We start from the raw sequence: 10,136 nt of genomic DNA on the forward strand, positions 1-10,136 counted from the left end.
AAAATGACATCGTTAAGTACAATGACATTACATTAATTTTCAACATCATCTATGTTAATCATCTCGTTCGGGGTCTGCGCTGTAAAGATTAATTTACTAACAATTTTAATGTAGACTATGTTCAAGTTGTACTCAATTGCTCAACAACAGACAACCATATGTTGCTTGATAGAAACAAAGCAAGTAGTGCACAATGTCCATTAATTTACCTCTTTATTTCTTTGTTTCTTGTTATGTTTGATCAGACATATTGCATAAAACAAAAATAACAGATTAATCATTGAAGGACATAGAGAGGAGGGAACCGTTTTACTCTACTAGGTATGATTTGTGTCTCTACTCTATTTTGAGGAGAATTGAGAACTTAGATTTTTTTCTCCTCTCATATCCTGTTCCATTAGTTGGCATAATGGTAAGGTTGCTTCATTCTGAACTGGGCATCATGGGTTTGAAACGCAACCCCAATCCCAGACACTACCACCGCAGAGCCTCGTGGCGCAGAAGATGTAAAATCATTAATCAGATTGCACTACAGAACCAGGATAATTGTTGTAATAAAAACCTTTATTTGTAAAACATTAATGCTAATCATCAAAGTCACACAACCTCTAGTCAACACAAATTCAGAAAGAATTAGAATCCACTTCTATCTCGCAAGTGAAAGTAAACTAAAACAAAATAATAAAAAAAAAAGAAAGAAGAAGAAGAAAAAGAAAAAGAAATATAAGATAACAAACATGAAATTGACATATATCTGCACACCATTGAATGAAAAAAAGCTGTAAATAAAGGCCTCCAAGAAGCTTTCTTAGTTGGTTTCATGGCTAGAATGCCCTTTTTGTTAGAAAATATTGGGTTTTCGACAACTTTAATTCAAATTAAAGTGGGACCCAACTGCCAGTTAAGGTGATTTTGTATTATCTTAAGTGAAAAGATTGCAATAAAAAAATAACGACCTGAAACCATTGAATTTTTATGAGAATTGTCTCATAAAGTGGGCATCAATAAAGTTGGGTTTAGATTTGGACTTAGTTTTAATTTGGTCTGGGCCTAGACTTGTACTTGTGTATGTGTTGGGTTTGGTCTTAGACTTGGACTCGGACTTGGACCTAGTCTTGAACTTTGGGCTGAGTTGTGCTGGGCTTAGTTTGTGCATGTATTTGAGATTGAGCTTGAATCGGGTTGTGACCCAACACTCGTATCAATTTTGCTACACATCTAGTTTAATTCTCAAAACTTATACATTATATACACATTATGATTTATATAATGGTTTTGGAGTTATGAACCTTTGTAACTCTAGTCCTAATGGCTAGAGTTGATGACATTTGTTGACCCCATTATTGTTACCCTTAATAGCTAAGACTCTCCTCTACTAGCATAAATAGAGGCTTTTCTTCTCCAACTTAGTAGGTTGTTTTAGAGAGGTTTTGTGATGGAAAATGAGATAGTGTTCTAAGGTAAAAAGTTTGAGATGGTTTTTTTCACCAAATAAATTTTTTTCTTATCTTATTTTCCTATCCTCTTCTTTTGTTCTTGTTAGAGAGAGTGCAACCATTGTTAAGTTCACCGAAACTATTCAGAAAGTGCTTTTGTATTAGCTGGTTTCAACCGTCGCATCCTGAGAGAAAGATGCCGGCATACCTCCAACACCCATTGAGAGTCGGTGAATCTGTTTTAAGGAAACTATGGTATCACACAGGCTTTGGTTTGCTTCTTTTCTTATTATTTGTTCTTTAATTTTTCATAATTTAGTTTACCTTGACGAGTTCTAATCGTTAGTTATCCATGTTAATAATTTTTTTTTAGTAATATAATCTAATTTATTTCTGTATATATTTGTCGTTTTCATCCTTTAATAAAAAAAAATTATTGCCATTTCTATTTAATTTATTTTATATATTTTTCTTGTATTATTATGGAAAAATACCAACACTTTTTCCATAAACAAGTGATAATATTACAGAAATTTCAATTGATGTCCCATTTGATGAATCCCACTTTAGTCATTATGCCGTAGCCATTATTTGGGTATTTTACGACAGCCACTTCCTCTTGGCGTATGAAGACTTGCTTACGAGTAGAATTGATGGCCCTTTGCATCTTTTATAATTCGCCTTACCCCTCCAATAGGCAACAAGATCCTCAAAAGAACACCGAGTATAATGCAGATCTGAAATTGATGAAGCCAAATCAAAATTAATTAAGCTTTAAATTTCAAACCACAAGGAAAAAAAATAAAAGCAATGTGAAATTAATTTTAAGTTTCAGTCATACCAGTTAGTAACCCAAGACAAGCTGAACCTCCTCGGCTTGTAGATAACAAGCCACATGATGCATGGTAACTGTAGAAAAAGAAAGAATGAGAGTAAGCAATCATACGATGTTTGCTTCATAATTCTATATGGTTTCAATAAAAAAGTGATCAGACAGTTGCTTACAAAGTATGTTGTAGCGGCAAATGCTTCTTCAAAGAATCCAAGAAGACCACCAAAGAAAGGAAACGTAATGCCAACAAACATCGTGAATGCTGCAAGAAAAAGAAATTATATTAACTCTCAGAATATGTAACTTTTTGCTTTCGACAAAATCATAAACTCATGTACATAATGCAGAAATTGGATGAAGATAAGGAATACAATTCACTTACCCACGTATATATTTCGTGAAAAAAAGCGAAGCATTAATGCGGGCTCGAAATTCAATTTTTTTACCAAAGCCATTTCTATTATGTCAAACACCGGCATTGCATAAATCTAAATCAACAAAAAAAAAAAAAAATCAGATAGAGATCCACCAAAGAAAGTTTATTAACTTTATCAAATCAAGAAATTATGGCTCGCACCTGATAGCTTCCAATAACATGAATAACAACAAACAGGTTAGCCATTGCAATGAGCCATGTGGGTTTCTCTAATGAGATGAGGATATTGTCTTGAACATTGTTTCGAAATATCCAATAAACGATCAGTGCCACAGGGAAGTAGCACAAGGCCACGACTATATGGGCAACTATCACTCCCCTTCACATGGGGTCCTTGGAAGCCTTTTTGGGTGTAGAAGGGATTGTTGCTTGAATCTCTAAGACCGTGTTGTGGCCTGCATAGGCGAAAGCTACATCACCCAAGGCACTGAAGAAGTTGAAGACTTTTCCTGCTGTGCTCTTCTCTGTATATGAATATTGGGCATTTGGTTGCACGCCCTTGTGAAGTGAAGCAGCCCAAGCAATGGTAGAGTAACTGCAGGGCATTGAAATAAGAGATATTGCTATACTTGCTTGCCGATCAATATTAAGCATTGGAGCACTAATAAAAATTAGGGGTTGCCTCTTTTTTTTTCCATGAATTTTCATGTGACTATTAGGTTTAATTATATTTTTTCATGCAAACATAAAATCATTGGGAAACAATGATGAAACTGCATCAATGAGAAGATGGATTTTGGACATGAAAACTATGTTTCATGGACTCTCGTGTCCTTAGAGCATCTCCAACGGTTCAGTAAAATTTTCACCAAATCTGAGTATGAAAAAGTTGATTTTCTTGATCTAATACGCGTAGCTGCAATGGTTATGGTTGCTATAGTGTGCATCAAAAGGAAAGGGGTTATGGTTACAGTAACCATAACCATTGGAGCTATGCGTATTAGATCAAGAAGATCAACTTTTTTTTACTCAAATTTGGTGAAAATTTTACTGAACCGTTGGAGATGCTCTAAGGACACGAGAGTCCATGAAACATAGTTTTCATGTCCAAAATCCATATTCTCACTGATGCCATTTCATCATTGTTTCCCAATAATTTTATGTTTGCATGAAAAAATATAATTAAACCTAATAGTCACATGAAAATTCGTGGAAAAAAAAAGAGGCAGCCTCTAATTCTTATTATTGCTCCAATGCTTAATATTGATCGACAAGCAAATATAGCAATATTTCTTATTTCGATGTCCTGAAGTTACTCTACCATTGCTTGGGCTACTTCGCTTCACAAGGGCATGCAACCGAATGCCCAATATTCATATACAGAGAAGAACACAGCAGGAAAAGTCTTCAACTTCTTTAGTGCCTTGGGTGATGTAGCTTTCGCCTATGCAGGCCACAACGCGGTCTTAGAGATTCAAGCAACAATCCCTTCTACACCCAAAAAGGCTTCCAAGGGCCCCATGTGAAGGGGAGTGATAGTTGCCCATATAGTCGTGGCCTTGTGCTACTTCCCTGTGGCACTGATCGGTTATTGGATATTTGGAAACAATGTTCAAGACAATATCCTCATCTCATTAGAGAAACCCACATGGCTTATTGCAATGGCTAACATGTTTGTTGTTATTCATGTTATTGGAAGCTATCAGGTGCGAGCCATAATTTCTTGATTTGATTAAGTTGATAAACTTTCTTTGGTGGATCTCTATCTGATTTTTTTTTTTGTTGATTTAGATTTATGCAATGCCGGTGTTTGACATAATAAAAATGGCTTTGGTAAAAAAATTGAATTTCGAGCCCGCATTAATGCTTCGCTTTTTTTCACGAAATATATACGTGGGTAAGTGAATTGTATTCCTTATCTTCATCCAATTTCTGCATTATGTACATGAGTTTATGATTTTGTCGAAAGCAAAAAGTTACATATTCTGAGAGTTAATATAATTTCTTTTTCTTGCAGCATTCACGATGTTTGTTGGCATTACGTTTCCTTTCTTTGGTGGTCTTCTTGGATTCTTTGAAGAAGCATTTGCCGCTACAACATACTTTGTAAGCAACTGTCTGATCACTTTTTTATTGAAACCATATAGAATTATGAAGCAAACATCGTATGATTGCTTACTCTCATTCTTTCTTTTTCTACAGTTACCATGCATCATGTGGCTTGTTATCTACAAGCCGAGGAGGTTCAGCTTGTCTTGGGTTACTAACTGGGTATGACTGAAACTTAAAATTAATTTCACATTGCTTTTATTTTTTTTCCTTGTGGTTTGAAATTTAAAGCTTAATTAATTTTGATTTGGCTTCATCAATTTCAGATCTGCATTATACTCGGTGTTCTTTTGAGGATCTTGTTGCCTATTGGAGGGGTAAGGCGAATTATAAAAGATGCAAAGGGCCATCAATTCTACTTGTAAGCAAGTCTTCATACACTAAGAGGAAGTGGCAGTCGTAAAATACCCAAATAATGGCTACGGCATAATGACTAAAGTGGGATTCATTAAATGGGACATCAATTGAAATTTCTATAATATTATCACTTGTTTATGGAAAAAGTGTTGGCATTTTTCCATAATAATACAAGAAAAATATATAAAATAAATTACATAGAAATGGCAATAATTTTTTTTTATTAAAGGATGAAAACGACAAATATATACAGAAATAAATTAGATTACATTACTAAAAAAAGTTATTAAAATGGATAACTAACGATTAGAACTCGTCAAGGTAAACTAAATTATGAAAAATTAAAGAACAAATAATAAGAAAAGAAACAAACCGAAGCCTGTGTGATACCATAGTTTCTTTAAAACAAATTCACCGCCTCTCGATGGGTGTTGGAGGTATGCCGGCATTTTTCTCTTAGGATGCGACAGTTGAAACCAGCTAATACAAAAGCAGTTTCTGAATAGTTTTGGTGAACTTAACAATGACTGCACTCTCTCTAACAAGAACCAAAGAAGAGGATAAGAAAAGAAGATAAGAAAAAAATTTATTTGGTGAAAAAAATCATCTCAAACTTTTTACCTTAGAACACTATCTCATTTTCCATCACAAAACCTCTCTAAAACAACCTACTAAGTTGGAGAAGAAAAGCCTCTATTTATGCTAGTAGAGGAGAGTCTTAGCTATTAAGGGTAACAATAATGGGGTCAACAAATGTCATCAACTCTAGCCATTAGGACTAGAGTTACAAAGGTTCATAACTCCAAAACCATTATATAAATCATAATGTGCATATAATGTATAAGTTTTGAGAATTAAACTAGATGTGTAGCAAAATTGATACGGGTGTTGGGTCACAACCCGATTCAAACTCAATCTCAAACACATGCACAAACTAAGCCCAGCACAACTCAGCCCAAAGTTCAAGACTAGGTCCAAGTCCAAGTCCAAGTCCAAGTCTAAGACCAAACCCAACACATACACAAGTACAAGTCTAGTCCCAGTCCAAATTAAAACTAAGTCCAAATCTAAACCCAACTTTATTGATGCCCACTTTATGAGACAATTCTCATAAAAATTCAATGGTTTCAGGTCGTTATTTTTTTATTACAATCTTTTCACTTAAGATAATACAAAATCACTCAGACCTACCTTAACCGGCAGTTGGGTCCCACTTTAATTTGAATTAAAGTTGTCAAAAACCCAATATTTTCTAACAAAAAGGGCATTCTAGCCATGGAACCAACTAAGGAAGCTTCTTGGAGGCCTTTATTTACAGCTTCTTTTCATTCAATGGTGTGCAGATATATGTCAGTTTGATGTTTGTTATCTTATATTTCTTTTTCTTTTTCTTCTTCTTCTTTCTCTTTTTTTTTATTATTTTATTTTATTTTACTTTCACTTGTCAGATAGAAGTGGATTCTAATTCTTTCGGAATTTGTGTTGACTAGAGGTTGTGTGACTTTGATGATTAGCATTAATGTTTTACAAATAAAGGTTTTTATTACAACAATGACCCTAGTTCTACAGTGCAATCTAATTAATGTTTTTACATCTTCTGCTCCACGAGGCTCTGTGGTGGTAGTGTCTGGGATTGGGGTTGTGTTTTAAACCCATGATGCCCAGTACAGAATGAAGCAACTTTATCGTTATACCAACTAATGGAACAGGATATGAGAGGAGGAAAAAATCTGAGTTCTTAATTCTCCTGAAAATAGAGTAGAGACACAAATCATACCTAGTAGAGTAAAACGGTTCCCTCCTCTCCATCGCCTTCAATGATTAATCTGTTATTTTTGTTTTATGCAGTATGTCTGATCAAACACAACAAGAAACAAATAAATAAAGAGGTAAATTAATGGACATTGTGCACTACTTGCTTTGTTTCTCTCAAGCAACATATGGTTGTCTCTTGTTGAGCAATTGAGTACAACTTGAACATAGTCTACATTAAAATTGTTAGTAAATTAATCTTTACAGCACAGACCCCGAACGAGATGATTAACATAGATGATGTTGAAAATTAATGCAATGTCATTGTACTTAACGATGCCATTTTGTAGCCATTCTGTCACGACCCAAACATGTCCCTAAAAGTTTAGGCCATGACCGACCTGTACTTAGACCTCAAAGATAAAATTTCAAAAATATTTATTCAAATACGGGGCCTTAAGCGGAAGCAGATACCAAAAATAATAATAATGTCCATTGAGCTTGTGCATATATGAAGACTTAAATTAATTTAAGCATTTAAATACACTATCCATATTTACATATACAAATCTCACACACTATACAGTAGCCTTTAAACAAAACTATGCTTGGGAAATTATACTACGTCTCTAAACGGAGACACTTCTTGGGTGGCTTGACAGAGAGGCGGACTTCGGTACAAACTCTAATTTTGATCCTTCGACGGCTCACCTACATATATATATATATATATAAAGTAAAAGGGTGAGCTAATGCCCAGTAAGTAATAATAAAGTAAAGAGGTTAATGAATAATGTCCTCAACATTAGGAAAACATATTTTACAATTCTGAAACGTATCTTAAATCATTTTAAAACAAGCATTTATCGTATCAAAATCCATGCTTTTTCAAATGGATTACATATCTAAAACCATTACAAAACATTTTACATGGTACATGGTATGCCCACTTATACAAAGGGTCAAAATCACATTTCAAAATAGGACATTCATTCATTCATTCTTATAACATAACATTTCGTAAACATGAGTCATATAGCGATGTAAAAACATTCGAATTCATATCACATTTTCTGAACGACCTCAGGTCCAAACATATCATATCATATCACTGTTCTGAATGACCTTAGGTCCAAATGTATCATATCGTATCACTATATCTTATCATGGAGTAGATGGAACATCGACATGTCTCCACCTCTCCTTGGGCCCAATTCATGTATGTATGGGCTCCAGAGGTGACTTGTACAGATTCTAGAGGTGACTCCTATTGTAGCACTTAGTTCCATATAGCACTTTGTTCCATACTAGAAATCAATAGGTCTTAAAGACCAAACAATTCATATCATGTCATAGCATAAACAAAATGGATAAAAGGAACGGCCTTGGTCCCATCATATCATATTACAAACAATTCACATTTCTTGTTCATAACTCATTTCACATTTTTTGGAAACTTGTGCATTTTGGCAAAATACGATATTTATAGAATCATGTTGTACATAAATCAAAATAGATACGGAAAAACATATCTTTACTATACTATTACTCACAGTGATGGGCTTCTGGTAGCAATTGGGTGATGTTCTCGTCTTGACCTACAAACACAATTACATAACACATTCATCATCTCATATTCGCTCACGTACTCTTTCTCTACACATTTACATTACCTTTCATGGAATTTCACATGTCTTATACCTCTCTAAAAGGTCTAAATGTAGTCAGAAACATGTTCAGAAAGTCAAAAGAAACAGATAAAATTTCCCTCCGACTGCCGCACGTGCGGAAGTCCTTATCGCATGTGTAGAATGTACCGCACGTGCGGGCCACACATGCTTTCATTTCAAAATCTAATGCCTTATTTGACCATGTGTTCCGCACGTGCGAGGCTCCCAGCCGCAATTGCAGTTCTAGATATTTTTACCCAGTCCGAAAATACTTCAAGGTATAATCTTTCCTACCCAATTGTCAAGCCTAAATCCATACAAAACTAACTCAAAAAACATGATAATCTAACAATATTCAAATACAATCTCATTTCAAACACATCAATTTTTGCTTGAAGTTCAAAATCAATATCTCATCTTTCATAATCTTAAAAGTTCCAAAACATAACCGACAAATACACTTGATCCTTGCATAAATCTTGTTGTATGGACAATCTAGAGTTCATTTCATATATTATTCACAAGATTGAACTCCAATCATGCAAAATCAAAGGACCCAACTTAAATTTAGCTCAATTAAATACATAACACAAAACCCTAACCCAAGTGGGTTTCAAATCTTCAAATCTCTTTATGATTTCATGAAATTGATGAATTAATCATAAGGATTCAAGATAGATTTCCATACCTTAGTTCAAATCCTTGTTTTTCCTTTAAATCTCTTCAAGTCCTTCATCTTCAATTTTGTCTTCAAATTCCATGGATGTTAAGCGCTCTCTCTATCTCTCTCTCGGTTCTTCTCCAAAACCCTCTCTCTCTCAAAATATTTTTCTCTCATCTCTTCTTTTGTTTGAGCCAAGCAAGACTCATATACATATATACATACATATATAAAATATAATATTTAATGAGAATCAATTTAATCCATTATGAATAAGATTTTTACAAAATTTCATATTAGACTCAGAAAATTCCAATTAACTCATCCATGTACACCATTACGGTTTCTGAACCCATTAAGGCCGTCAATTTCAGTTTCAAAGTCATAGGCCCAACAGATATTTTCCCAATTTGGACAGATATTCATCAATTAACCCACATAATCAATAACTAACACATAATTTAATTCTCATAATCATGATATGTGTTATGAGATTGTCACACATTCAGTTTAAAATTATTCATTTGATGTGAATAATGAAGCATTTGTCATAGTACTTATCGATACCAATTCAGTTCAACTTGAATGGTATGGTGTCGCATCCTGTGAAGCCGACCTACTTCATCACAGTTTGATTCGAATAATCAACTCTGTAAACTTTGTTTAATGTTTGCTCTTAAAGATGTCAAATTCAAGACAGCTCCAAAAGACGGTTGTTGCTTCATTTGTCTAAAGTGGAATTCTTTTCAACAAAAATTGCTTAAATACAAACAGTATATTCTCTTTCTCTTTGAATTGCAAGTTGGGCTTCTTCCTATTAAAGTTCAGACCGTTTTGATATTTTAGAGTTGGAATAGTTTTTATACGATCGTAGATTTTTTCTTTTATTTTGTGTTTCATCTTCCCCTATGTTATGTGAAAACATGGTAAGTCAATTTCCAAG

The 10,136-nt window shown here is 34.1% G+C and overlaps 2 pseudogenes; one reads left to right on the forward strand and one right to left on the reverse strand.

Moving 5' to 3' along the window:
- Positions 1-2,074: 2,074 nt before the first annotated feature.
- On the reverse strand, positions 2,075-3,298 carry LOC114260689 (lysine histidine transporter 1-like; annotated as a pseudogene).
- Positions 3,299-3,843: 545 nt separating this feature from the next.
- Positions 3,844-5,118, forward strand: LOC114260688 (lysine histidine transporter 1-like; annotated as a pseudogene).
- The last annotated feature ends 5,018 nt before the right edge of the window (positions 5,119-10,136 follow it).

The sequence above is a fragment of the Camellia sinensis genome, chromosome 9 (assembly GCF_055761805.1).
Source record: "Camellia sinensis isolate YWXY chromosome 9, ASM5576180v1, whole genome shotgun sequence".
Classification (NCBI taxonomy): Eukaryota; Viridiplantae; Streptophyta; class Magnoliopsida; order Ericales; family Theaceae; genus Camellia; species Camellia sinensis.